Raw genomic sequence first — 6,916 nt, 5'->3', positions numbered from 1 at the left:
GAATTTGAGAATTGGTTTCCTTGTGATTGATATGGTTTATATCCTTAGGATCCTTGGCCTTGCATTGGAGGTGGGATGTACTTCCCTTGAAAACCACCTTGGGAAGGGTTTGAGCCCTCCCCTTGGCTTTTCCAAGAGAAGTTCAGGTGATTCCTCCAACTAGAATTATAGTGATTGCCATAAGGATTGTTCCCTTGATTAACAAATGTTGCATTGACTTGTTCTTGGTGCTCACTTTGCACATGTCTATGGGGACAATTGGAAGTAAAATTTAAAACACTTGAACAAGTCATACATGTCTCATTAGATGCATGATGAGAATGGTTGGGGAAGGAAGATACTTGGTTTACCGAGTTTTGGTTGATCAAGAATTGATCAAACCTTTGAGATAATGATTTCATCTCGGTGGCAATTTCATTAGAGTGGTCGACTTGATGTAACCCAATACTCTTCCTTCCACTAGAATTTCTACCATTCTTTGAAGATAAAGTTCGATATAAAGAATTTTCACTCATGCTCTCATAAAGACGCCACACATCATCCTCATGCCTATCAATGTAAGAGCCACCCATGGAAGTATCAACCATGCCTTTATACTTGTCCGATAGACTTTCAAAGAAATATTGAACTAATTGCCATTTGGGCATGTCATGATGTGGACACTCCGTAAGCAATTCATTGAATCATTCCCATGCCTCATGAAATGTTTCCCCATCCCTATGTGAAAATTCCCTAATTGAAGTTCTCATGGCATTGGTCTTAGAAACCGGATAGTACTTCTTCAAGAACTCTTGTTGCATTTCTGCCCAAGAAGTTATTGAAAAAGGCCTAAGATTGTTGAACCAATATTTTGCCTTGTCTTTGAGGGTGAATGGAAAAAGTTTAAGCCTTAAGACCTCTTCCAGCATGTCCGTGTATCTTACAATGGAACATACTTCAAGAAACTCATCCAAATGCTTGTAAGGTTCTTCACTTAGAAGTCCATGATAATTGTGAAGCATTTAAATGGTTTGTGGTTTGATTTCATAGTGGTGTGCTCCAAATGGTGGCAATTGAATGCATGTAGGTGCATTATATTCATTAGGCACATAGTGATCTCTTAAAGCAAAGGGAGGATTAGCAATTGGTGGTGCAACATAAGCACCTTGATTGCCTTGGACTATGGGAGGTTGTGGAGCATACATGGGCCTTGGCATTCCCAATGGAACTGGCGTTGTTGTTGTGGTCGGTGAATGAATGGCCTTGGCATGCCTAATGGTACTTGTATGTTTTCATGATGCATATTAGGATGGAGGATACCTTGTTGGTCTATGTGACCAAGGTCCTCCACATGGTCTTCATTATGTACTTCATTGTAGAAATAGAATGATCAAAATTACCCCTTCCCCTAGGTGTACGAACAATAGCTTCAAGATTCAAATTAAGAGGGACAAGAGTAGGATTTAATGACCTACGACCATGCATGCACAACAAGACACAACAAGTAATAAGCAATGAACAAACACTTCACATTCACAACAAATCATTTAACAACTAACTTCCTCCACATACAATGATCCCATACTCCCATGCTTGAAACAATATGCAAAAAACAATAAAATGCCTGCACGCAGGCTCACGATTTACTAAGAATTGAAAAACAAGCCTCCACGCGGGCCGACAATTTAATTAGAAGTTGAGTTAAGAAAGAGCTCACAAAGGGTCCTTTAGCACTTCAATTCATTTTCCAATTTTAGCTTTGCAATTTTTTTTAGATTTTTAGCTTTTTCCTTGCTTTGCTTAGCTCCTTTGCTTGGAATGCTCCTTTACTCACCTTCTAGCTCAATGCACCTAGTTAAACAAAAACCAACACGATAAGTAACCAAAATGAAAATGAAAATAAAGTAAAAACACGATCAAAAGAGTACTAATTCCTAATTGATTCCACAAATACGACGTTACCTTCAATCAATCCCCCGCAACGACGCCAAAAACTTGGTGTGTCGCGAGACCAAAGCTTGCAAAGTGGACTAAGATGAGTGTGACCAAGTTTTACATTTATAATTTGCCACTACTACCTTTCACTAAAAATATAGTTAGGGCGAGTAGGGATCGTCCCAAGGGATTGGTGGGTCGTATTAGGTTGTGGAATCGACATTAGGGTTAGTAGGTCAAGTGATCAAAAGATTGGGTGGTGATTGAATTATACTAAGATGCAATTTAAATTAAAGTAAACAATTAAATGCAATAGAGAGAAAATAAGAGAGAGAGAGACATCTTGGGGTTGAGAGATCACCACTAAACATAGCTTTTGTACACCCTTAATGAATGATTAATGAAGGGGAAAACACGTATTGCAACAATAGTGTGTGTGTGGTTGTTTCAACAAGCATGAATGACAAAATTAAGTATATATTGTCTAAGCAACACAGTTGATAGCACAATATCAAACTAAGCCATTAATCATTTCTTTAAGCTCACAATCTAAACACATCACAAGGTTAGAGACATATGCTACTTGTTTTCATAAGTATGGAACATCAAACAACAAGCATGGATTGTCCTCCCATTTAACATCTAAACTACAACTACGCTACAATTAAGCTAATGACATGAAATTAAACTAGGGGAGAGGCACAATCCATCAAGAAATGAGTATGAACCATCAAATAAACCACAAGAACATTCTATTAAGCACTATGTCTTGACAATCTCTAGATCTATAGCATCAATACACATAGACATGCATCAATAGCACAAGAAATAGAGAGAAACACATGAACATCTATTCTAGCATACGTAGACATATGGATAAAATGAAATGATCAATTGGAAGCATTAAACCACACAAATCATTGAATAAACAAGGTCTATGTATATAAAAATGTCAAAACATATATCACAATATAAATCCCCTCAAAAATACATAAATCAAGATGTAGAAAGCATGCTTAGGGCTAACTCTAGCCCCAAGAGGATGTCTAGCCACTCATGGATGGTGTCCTCCAACCCTCAAGGGCTAACTCCATGGTAGAAATTGCTCATCTTCTTGATTGATGTAAGAACTCCAAGCTTGTGTCTCTAGCCTCCTCTTTTCTTTTCTTCCTCACTAAGAATATGATATGGAAATTGTATCAAAAGTGGCTCATATTCCTTATATAGGTAGATCAAATGTCACCCCCAATGACCTGGGCTCGTATACCAATATTCCTCCCAATGATTGGATAAGAGACAACTTTTAATGAGCTGAAAATTGAATTTTCTCGCACTTGGGGAAGTTCGATCGATCAAACCTTGGCTTTGATCGATCGAACATAGCTGAGATCTATCGAACTAAGGCTGGATCGATCCTCTATGGCGGCGCCTTTTTGGATAAGGACAAATCTGAGATATTTTTGGGAAAGAGACAAAAGTGGTAGGTGTGGTGGTACAACTGGAGAAGATGGAATCTTTTCGATCGATCGAAAGAAAGTTGGATCGATCGAACTTTGTGGGATCTTTGGATAAGGATAAAATAGTTTGGATCAATCCTTAAGTGCTAAAATCGATCAATGTTGGATCGATCGAAGAGATTCCATGATCGATCGAACTTGTTGAATTTCCACCCTTTGCTACCTTTTGCTCCCACTTTGCTCCTTTCTTTGATTCATCTTTTTGCTTCAATTATGCTCTTATTTAGCTGAGTTAGCTTATTTTGGGGATAAGTGCCTAAAAACGAAAATAACACGAAATCAATCTAAAGCGGGAAAATAAGATAAATAAAGATTCTAGAATACCTAAGCTTAAGGGGTTTAAATGCGCACTTTTCAGCGCTCATCAATGTATAAAGATTGAATCTTTGAAAAAAAACGAAAGTGTTGAGAAAAACTTATTCAAGTTACTTATAAAGTCACAAAGAGTGTTTTAATGAGTATAGATTAAATCTTTAAATGAAAATACCTCAATAAAGATACCTATTATGTCACTAGACCTTTGTAATGTATAAAGATTGAATCTTTAAATAAAAATACCTCAATAAAGGTACCAATTATGCCACTAGACCTTTTTAATGTATAAAGATTGAATCTTTGAAAGAAAACGAGAATTTTGAGTTAAACTTATTCGAGTTCCTTTTGACATCCCGAAAAGAGTTTTAAAGAGTAAACACTGAATCTTTGAATGAAAATACCTCAATGAAGGTACCAAGTATGTCACTAGACCTAAAAAGATCTAATGACATAATAGGTACCTTTTTTGAGGTATTTACATTCAAAGATTCAATCTTTACTCATTAAAATACTATTCGGGACGTTAAAGGAAACTCGAATAAGTTAAACTCAAAACTCTCATTTTCTTTCAAAGATTCAATCTTTATATGTTAAAAAGGTCTTGTGACATAATAGGTACCTTTATTGAGGTATTTTCATTTAAAGATTCAATCTTTATTCATTAAAACATTTTTCACGACTTCATAGGTAACTCGAATAAGTTAAACTCAAAACTCTCATTTTCTTTCAAAGATTCAATCTTTTTACATTAAAAAGGTCAAGTGACATAATAGGTACAATTATAGAGATATTTTCATTCTAAAATTCAATCTTTAGTCATTAAAACACTATTCACGACTTCATAGGTAACTCGAATAAGTTAAACTCAAAACTCTCATTTTCTTTCAAATGTTTAATCTTTTTACATTAAAAAGGTCTAGTAACATACATGGTACCTTCATTGAGGTATTTTCATTCAAAAATTCAATCATTACTCATTAAAACACTCTTCGCGACTTTTTAGGTAACACAAATAACTTAAATTCAAAACTCTATAAAACACTCTGCGGGGCGTCAAAAGGAACTCGAATAAGTTTAACTCGAAATTCTAATTTTCTTTAAAAGATTCAATCTTTATATATCAAAAAGGTCCAGTTACATATTAGGTACCTTTATAGAGGTATTTTCATTCAAAGATTCAATCTTTATGCACTAAAGAAGTCTAGTGACACAATATGTACCGTTATTGAGGTATTTTCAATTAAAGATTTAATCTATACTCATTAAAATACTCTTTGCGACTTTATAGGTAACTTGAATAAGTTTTATCAACACTGTCATTTTCTTTCAAAGATTCAATCTTCATACATTAAAAAGGTCTAGTGACATAATAGGGAGCTTTATTGAGATATTTTCATTCAAAGATTCAATCTTTATAAATTAAAAAGGTTTAGTGACATAATAGGTACCTTTATTTAGGTATTTTCAATTAAAGATTTAATATATACTCATTAAAACACTTTTCGCGACTTCATAGGTAACTCGAATAAGTTTAACTCTACACTCTCGTTTTCTTTCAAAGATTCAATCTTTATACATTAAAAAGGTTTAGTGGCATAATAGGTACCTTTATTGAGTTATTTTCATTCAAAGATTCAATCTTAAGTCGTTAATACACTCTTCACGACTTCATAGGTAACTCGAATAAGTTTAACTCAAAACTCTAAATTTCTTTCAAAGATTCAATCTTTACACATTAAAAAGGTCTAATGATATACTACGTACCTTGATTGAGGTATTTTCATTCAATGATTCAATCTTTACTCGTTAAAACATACCTCGGGACGTCAAAGGGAACTCGAATAAATTTAACTAAAAACTCACTTTTTCTTTCAAAGATTCAATCTTTATACATCAAAAATGTCGAGTGACATAATAGGAACCTTTACTGAGGTATATTCATTCAAAGATTGAATTTTTACTCATTAAAATACTATTCACGACTTCTCAGGCAACGCGAATAAGTTTAACTCAACACTCTAATTTTCTTTCAAAGATTCAAACTTTATACATTAAAAAGGTCTAGTGACAAAATAGGTGCCTTTATTGAGGTATTTTTATTCAAAGATTTAATCTATACTCATTAAGACACTCTTCGGGACGTCAAAGGGAACTCGAATATGTTTAACTCTAAACTCTCATTTTCTTTCAAAGATTCAATCTTTATACATTAAAAAGGTCTAGTCACATAATAGGTACCTTTATTGCGGTATTTTTATTCAAAAAATTCAATCTTTAGTCATTAAAACACTCTTCGTGACTTCATAGGTAACTCGAATAAGTTAAACACAAAACTCTCATTTTCTATCAAAGATTCAATCTTTTAACATTAAAAAGGTCTAATGACATACTAGGTACCTTGATTGATGTATTTTCAGTAAACCATTCAATCTTTACTCCTTAAAATACTCTTCGGGACATCATAGGTAACTCGAATAGTTTAAACTCAAAACTCAGTCTTTATACATTAAAATGGCCTAGTGACATAAAAGGTAGAATAATTGAGGTATTTTCATTCAAAGATTCAATCTTTATTCTTTAAAACACTCTTCGTGACTTCATAGGTAACTCGAATAAGTTTAACTCAAAACTCTCGTTTTCTTTCAAAGATTCAATTTTTAAACCGTAATAAGGCCTAATGACATAATAGGTACCTTTTTTGAGATATTTACATTCAAAGATTCAATCTCTACTCATTAAAATACTATTCGGGACGTTAAAGGAAACTTGAATACGTTAAACTCAAAACTCTCATTTTCCTTCAAAGATTGGTAACTTTACTCATTAAAATACTATTCTGGACGTTAAAGGAAACTCGAATCAGTTAAACTCAAAACTCTCATTTTCTTTCAAAGATTCAATCTTTATACATTAAAAAGGTCTAGTGATATAATAGGTACCTTTATTGAGGTATTTTCATTTGAAGAGCCAATCTTTAGTCATTAAAATACTATTCACGACTTCATTGGTAACTCGAATAAGTTAAGCTCAAAACTCTCATTTTCTTTCAAAGATTCAATCTTTTTACATTCAAACGGTCAAGTGACAAAATAGGTACATTTATAGAGATATTTTCATTCTAAAATTCAATCTTTAGTCATTAAAACACTGTTCACGACTTCATAGGTAAC

General features: G+C 33.6%; 1 pseudogene; it reads left to right on the top strand.

Annotated features, from left to right (window-relative positions):
* Nucleotides 1–645: 645 nt before the first annotated feature.
* Nucleotides 646–744, top strand: LOC132272009 (small nucleolar RNA R71; annotated as a pseudogene).
* The last annotated feature ends 6,172 nt before the right edge of the window (nt 745–6,916 follow it).

The sequence above is a fragment of the Cornus florida genome, unplaced genomic scaffold (assembly GCF_030987335.1).
Source record: "Cornus florida cultivar Cherokee Brave unplaced genomic scaffold, ASM3098733v1 CherokeeBrave_3.0.0_Hap2_Chr08, whole genome shotgun sequence".
NCBI classification, from domain to species: Eukaryota; Viridiplantae; Streptophyta; class Magnoliopsida; order Cornales; family Cornaceae; genus Cornus; species Cornus florida.
The sequence above is the reverse complement of the archived record's forward strand: the minus strand, read 5'-3'. Positions and strand labels throughout refer to the sequence as shown.